Genomic DNA, 17,352 nt, shown 5'->3' on the forward strand with positions numbered 1-17,352 from the left:
GCCACCTCAGTACTGATATGCTTGAGCAGCTTGCCGTCAAACTCATGCCTAAGCCCCAGTAGGACTCACAAAGTAGGGTCTCCCTTCTCTACTTTGCCTATGGGATCCAACCTGGTAGAGCTCAGAGGCTGCCTTAGAACATAAAGTCTGAAATGGATCAGGCCCCACGCAATATAGAAGATGCAGTGATGATGGTGTTCTCCCTGTTACCCAACAGACCAGTGGATAGAGTACTCACCCAGGATGTCGGAGACCCAGAGTGAAATCCCTCCTCTGCTTGATGTAAAGCAGAGACTCACCTCTCAAGTGAGTGTCCTAATGACAGGACTATGAGTACTCTGGGGTGAGTTGCTCTCGCTTTCTCTCCTGTCAAAGATGTTCCACTTTGTATAAAATACTTAAATATTTATCTTACCCCATATCACCAACTTTGTGTGTGCAACATCTGAAACTTAATATGGTGATGTATGTCTCAGACACATTTTCAATTAGGAGCTGTTGGCAGCTGATAAGTTAGAGTAGCCCTGAGGCTTCTCTAAATTATTTATCCTAGCAATCGTTTCACTCAGGATTGTGGGGAGCATAGAGATGGCTTGAATCCACATTTCCACATTCCTCCTACCTCCCCTGCCATGAGGAGCAGTGATGGAGTACAGTTCAGGATCAGGACTTGTCTTTTTTAATGTAAAAAACCCCCTTTTTTTACCTTAACACATGCAAAACATTTTGAATCTTATGAGTTTTTTTAAAGCAAAAAATATTCAGAATTAATGTACAACTGTATTGTTGGATAAACTATTAATTTTCACAAAGGTTTCAGACAAGATGTAGAAGCAGATTTTTATGCTAGGCTATAGTCATTAGCAGCAGGAACATCCATGGGAACATAGACACATAAATGTGGGGATTGAGGGTTGATGTTTTATATTATCACAACAGAAATATGTTGAGATGAGCTACAAATCAAATATAAAAGCCATACAAGTTGAACAAAGTGCATTCTTTAATTCTTAGTTCATACCAAGATCCTACATGCATGCAAAATTTTGTGCAGATTAAATCCTATTTCCTGTGTGCCTGTCTTAAATAGGGCTAGAATTGGAAAAACAAAAGTAGAGGTATTCTCTCAGCCTCTGCTTGTAAAGCAAACTTTGCATGTTTGTTACACCAGCATTAGTTAGGCTCCCTAAAATGAAAGAGGAAAATTTTAATTTAAAATGAAAGACTCATAGGGCCAGATCCAAAGCCCCTTGAAGTTAATGGGAATCTTTTAATTGATGTCAGGTGGTTTTAGATTAGGCTCATTGTTAGCCAAATAAAAAAGAGAAATGGTTATCTACTGTTGTTGCCCAACTACCTACATTGGTCTTTGGACTCGTCGGGGCTGATGCTGCTGTTCCATCCAGTGGAATGGATTAAACTATGGAACAATAACAACCACCCAAAGCTGTACTTTCTCAGTTGGAGCCTGGTCTCCCACTGAGGTTGCCTGGTCCAGATCTGTTTTCCTGCATGGCTTGCATTCAGTGAGGCTCCAGTGCCCCTTGACACTCCCCCAGGTTTAGCTCCTCCATGCTGAGGCTCTGATACTCCCTGGCCTCTGCTGAACATGACTCACCCTTGGTGATTCTTAGATGCTTCCAAGCTCTTATGGGCTTTGCTTGCTCTTAATGCAATATGTCTAATGCCCCTTTGGGATTGGCAGGCTTGTAGGTTTCCCAGTTGTTGCTGTGCCTTGAGGTTGCTACTTGTACAGATAAACCCTCTGTGTTACAGGGACATTGCTGTTCCTGCCTATGCCTGATGCCCTTTTGGGCAGAAATGCTTGTTACTGCTGCATTACCTAACAACCAGCACTCATGGATGGCTGCAGGAGCCAAGCCCAGGGGAGCTGTGCAAGTGTTTGGCTCCTACCGGAAGCAGTTGGCAGTAGCAGATGAGGTCTCTCTCTAGGGACCCGTCAGATAGGTAAGAGCTGGGCTTATAGATAGGCCAATTACATATGTATTTAATATCACTGGGCCTCTAATTGGCCAGAGGTGTGGTTGACAATACAAGATGGCTGCTGAATGGGAGCCAGACAGGAATTTGGCTCCAGGAGTGAAGTAAAATGTCAGTTGGCCCAAAAGAAGTGGGTTTCCTCTTAAAAGATGCAAACAAAAATAGGTACACTGTGTTGTAAAGGAAATGTTACAATATTTCAAAACCTGTATCCCCCTGATATAGGAGTTGTAGGAAATGGAACTCAAGGTATTAGAAACAGCTGCTTATCAACAAACTGTATTTACTAGTATGAACAAATGTAATGACCCTCACCTTGGTAATCAGTGGAAAGTGAACCAGAAGGCCTCCAGAGCTAAATCATGAACCTTTATAGTTTGAACTAGGAGTCAAGGACTACAATCCCTAAATGTGAGCTGTAGCAGCCACATCCTCCTGGGATCTAAGCACAAAGGAGGATATGTAATATATATTGAATAGTGGGTTACTTAAATATCTTGTAAATGTTTAGGGGCCTAATTATGCTGAAAATTCACTGTGTATGGGCCACACAACCAGGCCTTTTTCACCTGCTCTCCTGTTCATTGAGCACTAGAGTATTGGGTTCTCATTTAGCTATTAAATGGCTTTTACACTCTTAAGTTCAGCATCTTCAATGGAAAGAAGTAGGTGGTATGCCATATTAGAATCAAGATGCATTTACCGAAGTAGGGTGCACCTTACTGAAATCAGTGGTGCACTTTTTTGAAACCAGTGAATTAGCTTGTATGTAATAAACTAGTTTTATTCATGCAGCTGGAAGACTTAGACCACTACCTTATGTAACTGAAACATATAGTACAAATCTCAATACTGACAATTATATGTAGAGAACAGCAATCACCATAAAATGTATCTGCCTATGCAATTTTTTAAAAATGAATTACATTTCAAGTTGGTATTGTACAATCAGATTAAGTATTTGGGGATTTAAATTGGTTTTTTTTAACTAAGAATCAATCTTAATCTTGTAACAACAAACCAAAATAGTGTTTGTATTTTACCTTTGTCAAGTTTACAGTTTTTTAACCCAATGATACATGTTTTAGCATTTATTTGCCTCTCTTTATTAATTAATGTACATCACACATAAAAATGCTATGTTTTAAAAGAGTGAAGAAAGGAAACTCGCTGTAATTACTTGATTAATTTGAATACTGTCAAATTTGGCAGTCATACCTACAATGCAGAAACAATCCTGTAACTGTTTGCCATCCCCCCACTACACTGACTGACTAAGAGGGAGTTTTCTCCTCTTCACAATAAGAGGAAATCTCATTTGTTAGACTAAGACTTTTTTAATATTCTCTTCTTAAGCACTACTTAAAGATAAATCACAATGCCAAACACTGGTTTAATGGGGAAAAAGCATGACCGAACGTGGGAAAAATGTACAATTTGATAAGATGAAGATCATTTTCTTCATCTCCATTAGTTTTATGTAACCTATTTTTTAAAAAAAGAATATTGCAGTTTGCTTTGTTGAACTGAGCCCAAAGTCCCTAAAGTGTGTTTTCAAGAGGCTTTTCATGTTTCATCTTTATACCACAATGGAACATGAAATCTTGTAACTAAATGATTCTCTATCTGCAATACTGCAGTGGGTTTGACCGTTCCCTCTTCACCCTTGTCCAAAGTCATCTGTTTTGTTCCTTCTGACAGTTTAAAATACAAGGGGGAAGATTAGGGGATTTGGATCTGATATCCGCGTCCCAGATCCTATACCACTGCGATTTATGGGAAGTTTTCCATTCACTTCACTGAGCATAGGATCAAGCCCTGAGTGACTGGGTAACATGTCCATAAGCTTTGTGAATTACTGTGATAGAATATAATGAAAAAATAAGGGATAAGCAATGTTTCTCAGCTATGCTTGGCTGGCCTATTTCTAAATTAAGATGATATAAGCTAATATTATTTTTTAGTCAAATGTCTAAATACTCTAGACATATTATATTGACTTGTATAAGAGATTGGAATCAGTTTAATACTGAACAGGCTCACATTTGCAGGAAGAAATCCTAGACTTGCAATGGACTGTATCTGATTGTAGGTCCTTATCCATTCAAATTCTATGATTCTCTAAGATGAATGAAATATTTCTATATTTGTTTTTGTTCATACTATCTTTTTCAATTCTTATTCACGTGGCTAACTAAGCTACGTAACTGATGCAATTCTTCACAGAAGTGCACTGAAGCTACTATCTAAATGTATCAATATTTTCTATCTGGCAAAATTCAGAATAGCGGCCGTGTTAGTCTGTATCCGCAAAAAGAAAAGGAGTACTTGTGACACCTTAGAGACTAACCAATTTATTTGAGCATAAGCTTTCGTGACAGCTCACGAAAGCTTATGCTCAAATAAATTGGTTAGTCTCTAAGGTGCCACAAGTCCTCCTTTTCTTTTTATCTGGCAATAGGCACTTTAAATTAAATTTAAAAAATTATGTGGAGGAAGGGTGGTCATTTTTAAAAGGGCACAGGAGTGGAAACCAGAAGGCTGGGGTTTCATTCCTCGTGGGCCCTTGGAAAGTCATTTATCCTCTGTGTGACTCAATTTCCTATTCTATAAAATGGAGATGATTCACTCTTATGACAAGGGATTAACTTCGTAATGCTTGTTAAGGATTACTTTATTAAGGCGTGTTAAAGCACTTTGAGATCCTGGGCTGGAAGATGCCATAGAATGCAAAGTACTACTTTTAGTATTGGCTTTGTTGAGGTTTGTTTACAGCATGTTTTGCCCAGTCATGTGACACAGAGTTTTCTAGAGTACTGTGACCCATTTGGATAAAATGAACAAAAAGAGGAAAATATTGTTCTATAGCAGATGCAAAAATAGAAGCAAGACAATAACAAACATTTTATAAAGCTGATTAACTTTTATTTATATGGCAATATTTCAGCTATCACTATCCTCAGTCCACAATGTTACAATAGGAAACTCTATTTAAACTCCCATTTTATTCCAGGAAACTCAAGTGAATTCTCAACGGGGTGACTTTGTGGCATCTTCTTACAATAAGAAGAAGTAGAGAATTAAGCACAGAATTGCACGTGTGATAGATAATGTGATTTACGGGCTTAAATGTTCTGTTGGAGTGTTGTGGGTGGATGAAACTAAACACACACTTAAAATAAGGATTACAGAACATAAAAGTGCCATACAAAGACAGGACAAAATATCACCTGTGGCCATACATTTTGTTGATGAGAAACATGAGGTTATATCCAGGAGGATTTTTTGGAATGTGTCACGTGGGAAAGCAAAGTAGAAGTAGTGACAAGAAAACTGAGAAGAAAATCCTGTGGGTCCTTGAAGGGCAGATATTCAGTGGGGAATTCAGACTTCATTGAGAAGGGCTGTGAAACGGAAAGAAGAATTTTGATCCATTATCCCTGGAGGAAAAGAGTAGGGAATAGAATTAAAGTGTAAAGTATATGTGTCCTAGACACACAAAATATCAATCCATGTAAAGATGGAAATAAATTTCAGAATACATATCAGCAATTTAATGGTAAAACACATTGCATGGATGTTCTAATTATCCCAAAATAAGGTGTTTTATCAGGGTTAAAGTTACACTCAAAAGAAATCCAAATCCAATAATGTCAAAATGAGTAGTTATGGCACCCAAACAACCTTAACGTAGTGTCAACATGAGGGGAGAAAATATGAAGGAAAATAAAAAAGTCTTCAAAAATCAGTTCAGTCTAATCTGGGACCACAAACACCTGAATCATAATCATATAGCTCTTGCATAGCATCACATCGAGGTAGAGCTACAGTTGCATGGGTTTGTTAATTGAGCATTTCTTATAACGTTTGAACTTCCAGAGTATGTAATCCATGATTTTGGGATAACTACAATATCCCTGTAATGTGTTTTATCTTACTGGCATGTACTTTGATACTTAACTCCATCCTAAATAACATTTTTGTCTAGGAATATATCCTGGAATAATTCCTTACTTATATTTTGTACGCATTAATTGATGTCCGATGCTATATACTGGTTGTGGTCTAAATTTAGCAGGATAAAATGGAAGGGAAGGATTGGTTTCTGTCACTGTTATACTGTGGTCTGAGGGAGGATAAGGGTAATTGAAATGAAATATTAGTAATTTCATATTTATATTTGTATAAATAGTGTCCACGTACTTTTACTTTGTGTCACTGTAAGCTTTGGTGAACAGTTATCCACCAGAACTAAGAACACCATCTTTCAGATTGTTTGCTGAGAAAATAACTATGATTTGGAGCACTAACCTCTTCAGTTTTAAAAAGAGAGTGCACAGTGTATGAATGCCTTATGCACATATGTGGTATTATTCATAAGTTCCTGGAACCCCCCAAAAAGCAGTCAGACTCAGGATACAAAGAAAGCTTGGAATCCGTTTTAGCTGAGAGAAAAGAGGCTCATTATTACACTGACTCCCAATTTCTTTTATTCAGAATGGAAATCTGTTAAGTAGCACATACGCTGCCAGATCCTCAGCTGGTGTAAATCCTCTTCATGGGCTTCAATGGGGTTATGCCAGTAAATCAATATTGACACATTTAGAAGGAGAATGAGAGAGGTCTGTAAGAGGTTTTAGAAATCTTTGTACAATCATTTGCCGGGAGCAGGGGCGGGAAAGTTGAAGGTGATGTATTAGCAGGAGAAGATAAAGATGATAGTAACTAAACAAACAAAAAATAGCTGGAAATTTAAAGGGAGATGCATTGAAATATTGTCTGTGACTCTGGCAACAATGCCTTCAGAAGAAATTGAATCTCATTCTTTCATTTTTTTTTAAAGATTTGAGATGAAAGGACTCAAAATACAGCAAAATGAGGTTATGGAAGAAGAATCTGACTGAGAACTGGAGATCCAAAAGATGGCGTAAATGGACACAAATAACTAGACAGAACTAAATTAGACTCATTGATCAAGTACATCTTGTCAGGTCATTGTCACATTTTTCTGCTGTCTGTGATTCAGAGTGACTCAGAAGTACAGGTATTTGGGATCTAGAATGTCCTGTTTTTATATGTACAGCATATGGTGAAACAACTTCAAATTATTTTACTGTATAGCAACCTACCACAAGTCAAAAATTTAAAAGTTCAGATATTCTAAAAGAAGGAAATATCCAGAAAACAGTAATTCTGAAAAAAAACTAATGGTGGTTGTCATTTAAATAGTTATTAACTTGCCATGCGGTATGGTGGCAAACCCCCAAATACTGTTTTTTACTTTGGGGCCACATTATGTCATTGGGCAGGGAGATGACAGCTCCTCCCCTTAAGACTGATGAAAATTCACCTAGAACATTGCTTTAAGTTATGGGCACATCAGTACCAAAAAGACAGATGTAGATAGCAGGAAATTCAGCAGAAAAATAAAAATGGGGAAAGATCTTGACCTATGTGGAAAGAAAATCTCTTACTTAGAAGGAAGAAAAAACATCTAAATATATTTAGGTGAGAAAATGATGAATGGAGAGAGAAGTTTCTACAAATAAAGATGAAAACCCAGCTGAAGAAGAGGAAATTTTTTATGGTTGTCCAAGGGAGTAGACCTTGGAGTAACTTGTATGAAATTAAGAAAGGGAAAACATAGACTAAATATCAGAGAATTTCTCAGGCCTCATCATTTGTAAAAATTAATTCTTGGACAGTGGTGGAAATGCCATTGTTTTGGATTATTTTATAATGGGCAATATAACACAGGAGAATATAGTGAAGGAAACCATTCTGCATCAACAGGGAGATGGACTAGATGACTTAAGAGGTCTTACTTTGTTTTGTAAAGCACATAAATAAGGAACTGATTTAGGATTTTAAGGTCAACCTAGGTAAAGATTTTTTTTCATTAGAAAAAACCGTGAGTTTTTCATGGTGCACAGCCCTCCCAAGCACTCTCTCCCTTGTTTTGGCCCTACATAAGACGTAAGTGCCATAGCTGTCATCTGAGCCTTGGCGTAAAGTACAGGATTATCTTGCTAGATCTTCAAGATCATGCCTAAAATGAGTGGGCTATGTTGAGTTCTGCTGTTTTGAAATATGTAGTGGGGCATTCCTTCTTTGTATTCTTTGGAAGATACTCTGGATACTTTAACAACAACGTATGTTTCTACTCATATGTCTATTTACTAAGTTCACAGTGACTTGTTGGAAATTGGCAGGTATGTTTCAAGTTTAGTGGTCATGAAAAGTATCTAATTTTGGAACACTTCACAGACCAGCTCTAACTATGTCAGTATTGTCTATAAATAGCAGACATGCAAACAGGCTATGCCTGTGCCTCCCCAAAAAACCCAAGTAGAACCAAAATCCTTTACATGTGTTCAAAATAATATGTTGTGCTAATTTCATCCTGAAGTATGTATAAGACTTCCATGAGGACTGGGTCAAATTCAGAGGGGATAGAATTGGTGATGTATGTTGTATGTCATTTATAATTTAAGAGCCATCAGTGACTGTACAAAGAAAATATATCTTGCACATTGAAGACAGATGGAGGTATAAAAGGGAAATAAATTAAGAGGGAATATAATTTTAAGATAAGGGTAATTTGTCATCTCTATTTAAAGTAAACAAACTATGTAAGTTAGGGGCCCATTTTGCCTAAATGACTGAAGATTTAGACCAAGATTTTCAAATTTGAATACTTAAGAAGTTAGACTCCTACATCCATGTTTAGGCACCTAAATTTGGCCTTGTTTTCAAAGGGGTTGATCATCTGTAGCTCCCATTATCTTCACTGAAATTTGTAGGTGCTCAGCGATTTTGAAAATTAGACCATTTCTATTTAAACATGCAAATATTGATTTAGGAATGCAACTGTAGCACCCTGTTCTGAAATTTTTGGCCTCTGCAAATTCTATCAAGTATTACAGTAGAGCAGGATAGAGTGTTTTGAGGTGTCATTGAGTAAAGCAGAATTAATATTTAGGAAAAGCTTTTCTTTGTCACGTTCAAGACAAAGGCAGATATTTGTAGAAACAACTCTGCAAGAGAGGATATAGAGTAAACATAGCTTCCCAAATTCAGTACAACATCATTAATCCAAGTAGTAGGTTGAGATATGCATAAAATATTGAGGGTTTTACAGTTTTTGCTTTTCGTTGCAACAACTGTAGGAGCATGTGGCTTTTATTCTAGAAACTGAATATACTGGACAAATATTGTCACAACTACAATTTCATAAGTTAGTAACTTGCTGATTTGCACATAACATGAAGAAGAGACTACTACCTTTTAAGACTTGCTTGTAGACTCTAAGTGGTTTTAAATGTTGTGTATATTTGATTTTCTATTATACAGCTTCAGGACTGGAGTCTCCAGTCGCCAAATTCATTTAAACTTAAAGTGGCCAGAGATTTGTACTAGAGAATTCCCACTGAGTAGGGGGATTCTCTGCTGACATAAAGTTTGTGGAGGTAGCTCTGCTGCATCTTCTGGTGCTGCCTCCTGTACTGGAATTTTGCTGACTGGTATAAGGCAAAGAGTAAGGAAAAGGGTCATGTCCGAGAAGAAATGACGGAGTGGGGGGTAGTTTAGTGAGGCCTCGCTACTGGAAGACATCCACCTCTCTAGTTTTAGCATAAGCCAGGGCTGAGTGGCTGAAAATCAGGGAGCGCCCTGTTAGCACACCCTCTGCAAGGCCCATGAGCTCTCGTCAGAGGCAGTGAAAAACAAAGCTTTCAGCCTTTATTATCATCATGTATACTCAACAACACACACAGGCTTCAATAAGGTTGAAGCCCAATTGTGCCAGGCACTTTACTGTCCTATTAAATTACAGTAGAAGAAACACGACATAAGAGGTTGGTGAAACATAAGAACGGATACAGGAGGTGGGCGGGATCATGAGTAACAATAGGATGTTTTAGCAGCAGTAGCTCTAGTCACAATAATTGTGACTTTTTGTGTGCCTAGCTACTATCACTATGGCAGTTTTCTGTATGCATCATGGCAGAGGCAAATTTTAACGAGGGATCTGAAAAAGGATAAGCTGAGGGCTTTGCTGGGATTTTTTCCTAGTGGTAGTGTGAGAAAGGCAGCATCCATGTCTGACGGATCAATTGCTGGGACGATGTTATGATAAGATAATAGAATCATAGAATTGTAGGACTGGAAGGGATCTCAAGAGGTCATCTAGTCCCCTACACTCATGGCAGGACTAAGTATTATCTTCTAGACCATCTCTGGCAGATGTTTGTCTAATTGCTCTTAAAAATTTCCAGTGATGGAGATTCCACAACCTCCCTAGGCAGTTTATTCTAGTGCTTAACCACCCTGACAGGTAGGAAATTTTTCCTAATGTCCAACCTAAACCTCCCTTGCTGCCATTACTTCCTGTCTTATCCTCAGAGGTTAAGGAGAACAGTTTTTCTCCCTCCTCCTTGTAACAATCTTTTATGGACTTGAAAACTGTTATCATGTCCCCTCTCAGTCTTCTCTTCTCCAGACTAAACAAACTGATTTTTTTTCAATCTTCCCTCGTAGGTCATGTTTTCTAGACCTTTAATCATTTTTGTTGCTCTTCTCTGGACTTGCTCCAATTTGTCCACATCTTTCCTGAAATGTGGTGCCCAGAACTGGACATAATACTCCATTTGAGGCTAATCAGTGTGGAGTAAAGCAGAATAATTAATTCTCAAGACTTACTTACAGCACTCCTGCTCATATATCCTAGGTTGATGTATGCTTTTTTTTGCAATAGTGTTACGCTGTTGACTCATATTTACCTTGTGATCTGCTATGACCCACAGATCACTTTCTCTAGTACTCCTTCCTAGGCAGTCATTTTCCATTTTTTGTATCTGTGTAACTGATATTTCCTTCCAAAGTAGAGTATGTTGCATTTGTCCTTATTGAATTTCATCCTATTTACTTCAGACCATTTCTCCAGTTTGTCCAGATCATTTTGAATTTTAATCCTATCCTCCAAAGCACATGCAACCCCTCCCAGCGTGGTATCATCTGCAAACTTTATAAGTGTACTCTGTATGCCATTATTGTGACGGTTTGCCCGCAGGGTGCCACCTGGAACGGGGGTACCATTGAGCCCTCTGACCCACCAGCCTGGGCTACCTCTCTCACTGTGCTGTTGTGAAAAGTTGAAAAGCCCTCCAGCCTGCACTTTCACCAGCATTCAGACAGGTAGAGACACGCCCAGCTGAAGTTACATGCAGGCTTTCTAAACACCAGCCTCCCAGCCTAGGACCCCAGAGCAGTACCATCCTTCCCTGGTCATATCTGGTCATTATATGGGTTTAATACCCGATCTGCCTCTCCCTCAATGTGAAGAGGGCTATGCACACTTGTCGTAACCAAGCTGAGATTTTCCCCAGACCCCTTAGTCAAGTGTACTCTGGGATTAAAACATAAAATACATTTATTAACTACAAGATAGATTTTAAGTAATTATAAGTGATAGCGAACAGATCAAAGCAGATTACCTAGTAAATAAGCAAAAATGCAAACTGAGCTTAACCTACGAGATAGGATATGAATTAACAAATTCTCACCCTGAGTGATGCACAGGCTGGCAGATTCTTAAGGCACAAGCTGCCTTTGATTTGTAGCTTGCATTTCCCAGCTTTTCATACACAGGGTAGAATTCCCTTTGGACTGGGACAATCACTTCCCCTAGTTCAGTCTTTGTTCCTCAGGTGTGTTTTGTAGGGAGAGTGAGGTACCATCCTGATATCATTTCCCCCTTTTATATCTTCTTCCCACTTGGTGGAAAGCTTTTGCTGTGAACTGGGTCAAACAATTCCTATTGTGTAGTGTTATTTCTGAGAGGGTTCTATTGTACACAGTTCCTGGGGTAATCCTTGAGCTTGTGTGCATTTTCACAATAAGCCATTAACATTGTTTGGCCTTTTTTACTGTTGTACCTGAAAAGCTGCTTGTGGGTGTTTTCAACCTCACAATCTGTTTCAACAACACATACATAGCCAAACTTCATAACTTCACATAGAACGATAGCACATACAACCCAATGATATATTAATGTTTAGCAGAGCAAGACTTTTGGAATGATACCTCACAAGGCATACTTTGTATAAAACATCCTAATTATGTGATAGTGGTAAATAAGGGGGTGCCAGGGTGTCACAATGATTTAGATATTGAAGAGACCCAAAACTGATCCCTGCAGGACCCCACTTGATAGGTCTTTCCAACTTGACTGTGAACCACTGATAAGTACTCTCTGGGAACAGTTTTCCAACCAGTTATGTACCCACCTTATAGTAGCTCCAGGTAGACGGTATTTTCCTAGTTTAAGAAGGTCATGCTAGACCTTTTCAAAAGCCTCACTAAAGTCAAGATATACCACATCTACTGCTTTCCCCTGTATCCACAAAGTTGTTACTCTGTCAAAGAAAGCTATTAGGTTGTTTTGACACAACTTGTTTTGGACAAATCCATGCTGACTGTTACTTATCACCTTATTATCTTCTTTGTATTTGCAAATTGATTGCTTAATTATTTGCTCCATTATCTTTCTGGGTACTGATGTTGAGCTGACTGGTTTGTAATCCCCCAGGTTGTCTGTCTTCCTTTTTATAAATTGGCACTATATTTGCCCTTTTCAAGTCCTCTGGAATCTTTCCTGTCTTCCATGATTTTTCAGAGATAATTGCTAATGGCTCAGATATCTCCTCAGTCTGCTCTTTGTGTATTCTAGGATGTATTTCATCAGGCCCTGGTTACTTGAAGACATCTAATTTGTCTAAGTAATTTTTAACTTGTCCTTTCCCTATTTTAGCCTCTGATGCTATCTCATTTTCACTGGCATTCAATATGTTAGCTGTCCAATCACTACAAACTTTTGGGGTAAAAACTGAAACAAAAAAGTCATTTAGTACTTCTGCCATTTTCACATGTTCTGTTATTGTTTTCCCCCACCTCATTGAGTAATGGGCCTACCTTGTCCTTGGCTTCCTCTTGCTTCTAATATATTTGTAAAATGTTTTCTTGTTACCCTTTATGTCTCTAGCTAGTTTAATCTCATTTTGTGCCTTTGCCTTTCTAATTTTATCCCTACATACTTGTGTTGTTTGTTTATATTCATCCTTTGTAATTTGACCCAGTTTCCACTTTTTATAGGACTCTTTATGAGTTTCAGATAATTGAAAATCTTCTGGTTAAGCCAGGGTGGTCTCTTGCCATACTTCCTATCTTTCCTACGCAGTGGGATAGTTTGCTCTTGTGCCCTTAATAATGTCTCTTTGAGAAATTGACAACTCTCTTGAACTGTATTTCCTCTTAGACTTGCTTCCTGTGGGATCTTACGTACCAGCTCCCTGAGTTTACAACAGTGTGCCTAGGATGGTAAGTAAAGCTATTTTTTTTTAAAAAAAGGTTTATAAGTAAAGACAAGAAATGTTATAAAATCAGAGTAATGAGTCAGGAAGATGATCTTAGCAGCAGTATTTTGGATGGGTTTGAGGGGGGTGAAGTTGCAGTTAGAAAGGAGAATGACGTAGTAGTCTGGAAATGAGATCATTAGAGCTTGGACAAGAGTTTTAATAGTGTCAGTAGAGAGAAAAGGTCAGATATTGGATTTGCCTAACTTTCTGTGAAAGAGGAATCATAGAAATGTAGGGCTGGAAGGGAACTTGAGAAATCATCAAGTCCAGCCCTCTGCACTGTGGCCGGACCAAGTAAACATCTCTGACAGGTGTTTGTTCAACTTGTTTTTTAAATACTTCCAATGATGAGGACTCCATGACCTCTCTTGGAAGCCTATTCCAGAGCTTAACTACCCTCATAGTTAGAAAGTTTTTCCTAATAGCTAACATACATCTCCCTTGCTTCATATTAAACCCATTGATGCTTGTTCTGCCTTCAGTGGACATGGAGAACAATTTATCACTGTCCTCTTTATAACAGCCCTTAACATATTGGAAGGCTGTTATCAGGTCATCCATCACTCTCCTTTTCTTAGGACTAAACAGACCCAGTTTTTTCAACCTTTCCTCATAGGTCTGGTTTTATAAATCTTTTATCATTTCTGTTGCTCTTCTCTAGACTCTTTCCAATTTGTCTGCATCCTTCCTAAATTGTGGTGCCCAGAATTGGACACAGAATTCCAGCTGGGCCTTTACCAGTGCCGAGCAGAGCAGGACAACTACCCCCTATGTCTTTCTTACAACACTCCTGTTAATATACACAAGAATTATATTAGCCTTTTTTTGCAGCTGCATCACATTGACCACTCCTATTCAGTTTTGGTTCACTGTAACCCCCAGATCTTTTTCAGCAGCACTGCCACCGAGACAGTCATTCCCCATGTTGTAGTTGTGTGCAGAGAAGGAAGATAGTGTGAAGTCAGTAGAGTAGTGGAGAGGAGAGCTTAGATTTGAGTCCTGCAAAACTCAAGTTGTTGCTGTGCAGCAGCAATTTTGCTTTTAAAACAAATCTCCAGTGAAACCATCTTTCCTTTGTGTAATAGGGTCTAACTGAATATACTGCCCTCTAGGAGTTCTCAGAAATTAGATGACTTCTCAGGTAATTTTGGTTTACTTTGGTATTAACAAACAAATTTATGAGATGGATTAGAAAGTTTACTAGGTTTCTTAATTTTTCTGAGTAAAGTAATGAAAGGCAAACATTATTGCTTTGGACAGAGATTTAATGACGGAATGATGGCATATCCTCTAGTAACTATAAATCCTATAGCAGGTAAATGAACTTACCTTTTGTTGAATGCAATGCCAAAACAAACTCAGTTGAAGTGGATGCCTATTTCCCCATCGGATTTATTTTATCTGAAACTGAGATAATAAATTGTTGAAGTGAAGCCAGAAAGACAATCAAGGTAATCACAATGCCAGACCCTTAAACAATTAACTTCTTCTATTATATATAAGTTCATATTTGGCTGATTAATTGACTTTAATATATTTTGATGTTTTATTCATATTACACCTTTTGATTATGGCTATCCTGACAGGAATAAATGGGTTCACAACATAAGAAGCTGATTAAATGGCAACCTGGATACAAATAAACCTCAAAACATAGAAACGAAATATTTAACTCTGCTTGAACTAGTGTATTGTAGCCCTTTTTACACTGCAGCTAAAAACTGATATAAGAAAAGAAGCTTCTAAATACAAGCACAGGACAACTATTGTGATCAGTCATCTTCTCAGCGTATGAGAATATATCCATATTTTCAATCAATAGGTCATTTTTTAAAGCTTTTCCTGTGCCTAACCAAGACTTTGCCATTCCCTTCTGGAGTAGACAGTTGTCAAAGATTCACCTGGCAGTCACAGGATATTATTTCATTAATTTCTAGTGCCTATCACCATGGGTGTTTCCATTACAAAAATAAAAACAGCAATTATGTATGCCTTTTTGCAAACTTAAATAAATTGGGCCCTTCATCATGCCATGCCTTAGGTTCTGATAGACTACAAAGACAAATGTATTCTAAAGAGGAGGGTCTGCAACTCAAAGAACCCTGTCTAACTCTCCTGTCACTTACACCAGTTTTACAGTAGTGTAATTTCATTGAATTCACTGAGGTTATTCCTGGTTTAAGTGAAAGGAGGATCTGGCCTGGAGTGTTCAAAGCATCTATTCTTATCGTAAAAGGCTTCCAGATGATCTTAACTGCAGAAATAGGCTTTGGCTTGGGTTCCAGGTAATTTAGAGGGTTAAATTATCACCAGCAATACAAACTACATTCAGATATAGAAATGAAGCCAATTCTGACACTTAAATGCAGTTGTTATTCATTCACAGCAGCCTGCTTCACTTAAGAAGTAGGTAGCTGCACTCTGAACCCACTGGTGCTTCTTGGTGGACTTCAAGGGTAAATCTAAACAGAACTCATTACAGTCATTAAACCTGGAAGGAACTTTTATTTAAGTTGAGAGTTTGTTGTGGCAAAAGTATGGAAGACCGTTGCAAGGTCTGTATCTGAGAGGAGATGTTAGAGTTTCTCATCTAGCATATTGGGTAAAATACACAGTGGGCCACCCCTATCTGAGACCATAAGTCTCATGTGGAAGGTTATAGAGGACTCCCAGGCTACATACTGTTTTGGTTAAAGGTGATTATGTAGTACACCCTCAATAGAAGTTGCAAACCCCTCTCTCATCCTCATATTCAAATGGAATGTAACTCCCTCCAACAAGAAGAAAAGGAGTACTTGTGGCACCTTTCTCACCTCCCCTTCCCCCTCCCCCTTTTTTGGGGGGTGAGAGTGAGTTTGCGGGGGGGGGGGGCGGAGGGTGAGAAAACCTGGATTTGTGCTGGAAATGGCCCAACTTGATTATCATACACATTGTAAGGAGAGTGATCACTTTAGATAAGCTATTACCAGCAGGAGAGTGGGGTGGGAGGAGGTATTGTTTCATGGTCTCTGTGTATATAATGTCTTCTGCAGTTTCCACAGTATGCATCCGATGAAGTGAGCTGTAGCTCACGAAAGCTTATGCTCAATTAAATTGGTTAGTCTCTAAGGTGCCACAAGTACTCCTTTTCTTTTTGCGAATACAGACTAACACGGCTGTTACTCTGAATCCCTCCAACAAGAATTACTTCAAACTTACCTGGGTTGAGAGGTAGCCTGTTTGCTTACATTAGGATCCCTATCTCAGTTACACAATGGGAGTGTAATGAGATTGTAGAATCTAGGTTTAAAAAAAACTGAGTGAGTCTTGCTAGCAGATAGATGCTGCAGCCCAAAACATTGCATGATATCCCTTTAGTGGCTTCCCGTACACATGGAAACTTACAGAACTTTACCTGCAAGAGCCCTCAAGGATGATGAGTAGTTGACCCAGCACTACTCCTTTAGCATATTTTGAAGAGGAAGGAGCAATTCCATTGAAGGTCCATTCTGACAACTCTAGCAAATATCCACAGGGTAGTAGATCATGGTCATCGGTATTAGAAGCTGTTGATGGATATACAGAATAATCATGGGCTCATTACCCTTGTGCACGAATAAAAGGAAATAACCAACTATAAAAATCACTACATTCTCAGTTTTATACCCAGAAGATATTAAAAAAATGGCTAATAGCTACAGGCCAGAGTATCAAAATATCTGAAATGCCCATGAGAGGCTCATAGTCCCATGTTTTGAAGTATCTAAGTACTTGTGGAATACTTATTAAATTTCGAGCCAGAACTAGTTGTGGTTTCATCTTGCAGTTCTATTCTGTCCAGTTCTGATTTGAGCCTTTTCAAGTGACCACAGACAAAATAAAAATGGTCACAGACTTACACTGGTGTGTTTTTACTGCTATTTAGGGCCAGATTATGCTCCTCCTAAATCACATTGGA

General features: G+C 38.4%; 1 long non-coding RNA gene across 2 annotated transcripts in view; it reads right to left on the minus strand.

The window, feature by feature from the left end:
• Positions 1 to 4,578: 4,578 nt before the first annotated feature.
• Positions 4,579 to 17,352, minus strand: part of LOC140910543 (uncharacterized) — a 57,170-nt gene continuing 44,396 nt past the window's right edge. The window contains exons 2-5 of one of the 2 annotated variants that reach the window (XR_012158641.2): positions 16,810 to 16,960; positions 16,614 to 16,694; positions 14,745 to 14,822; positions 4,579 to 5,441 (exon numbers count right to left, since the gene is read on the minus strand). This is a non-coding gene — a long non-coding RNA (uncharacterized LOC140910543). The remainder of the gene's footprint in view (positions 5,442 to 14,744; positions 14,823 to 16,613; positions 16,695 to 16,809; positions 16,961 to 17,352) is intronic. The other variant, XR_013635714.1, reaches the window with a different exon arrangement.

This window comes from Lepidochelys kempii, chromosome 4 (assembly GCF_965140285.1).
Source record: "Lepidochelys kempii isolate rLepKem1 chromosome 4, rLepKem1.hap1, whole genome shotgun sequence".
NCBI lineage: Eukaryota > Metazoa > Chordata > Testudines > Cheloniidae > Lepidochelys > Lepidochelys kempii.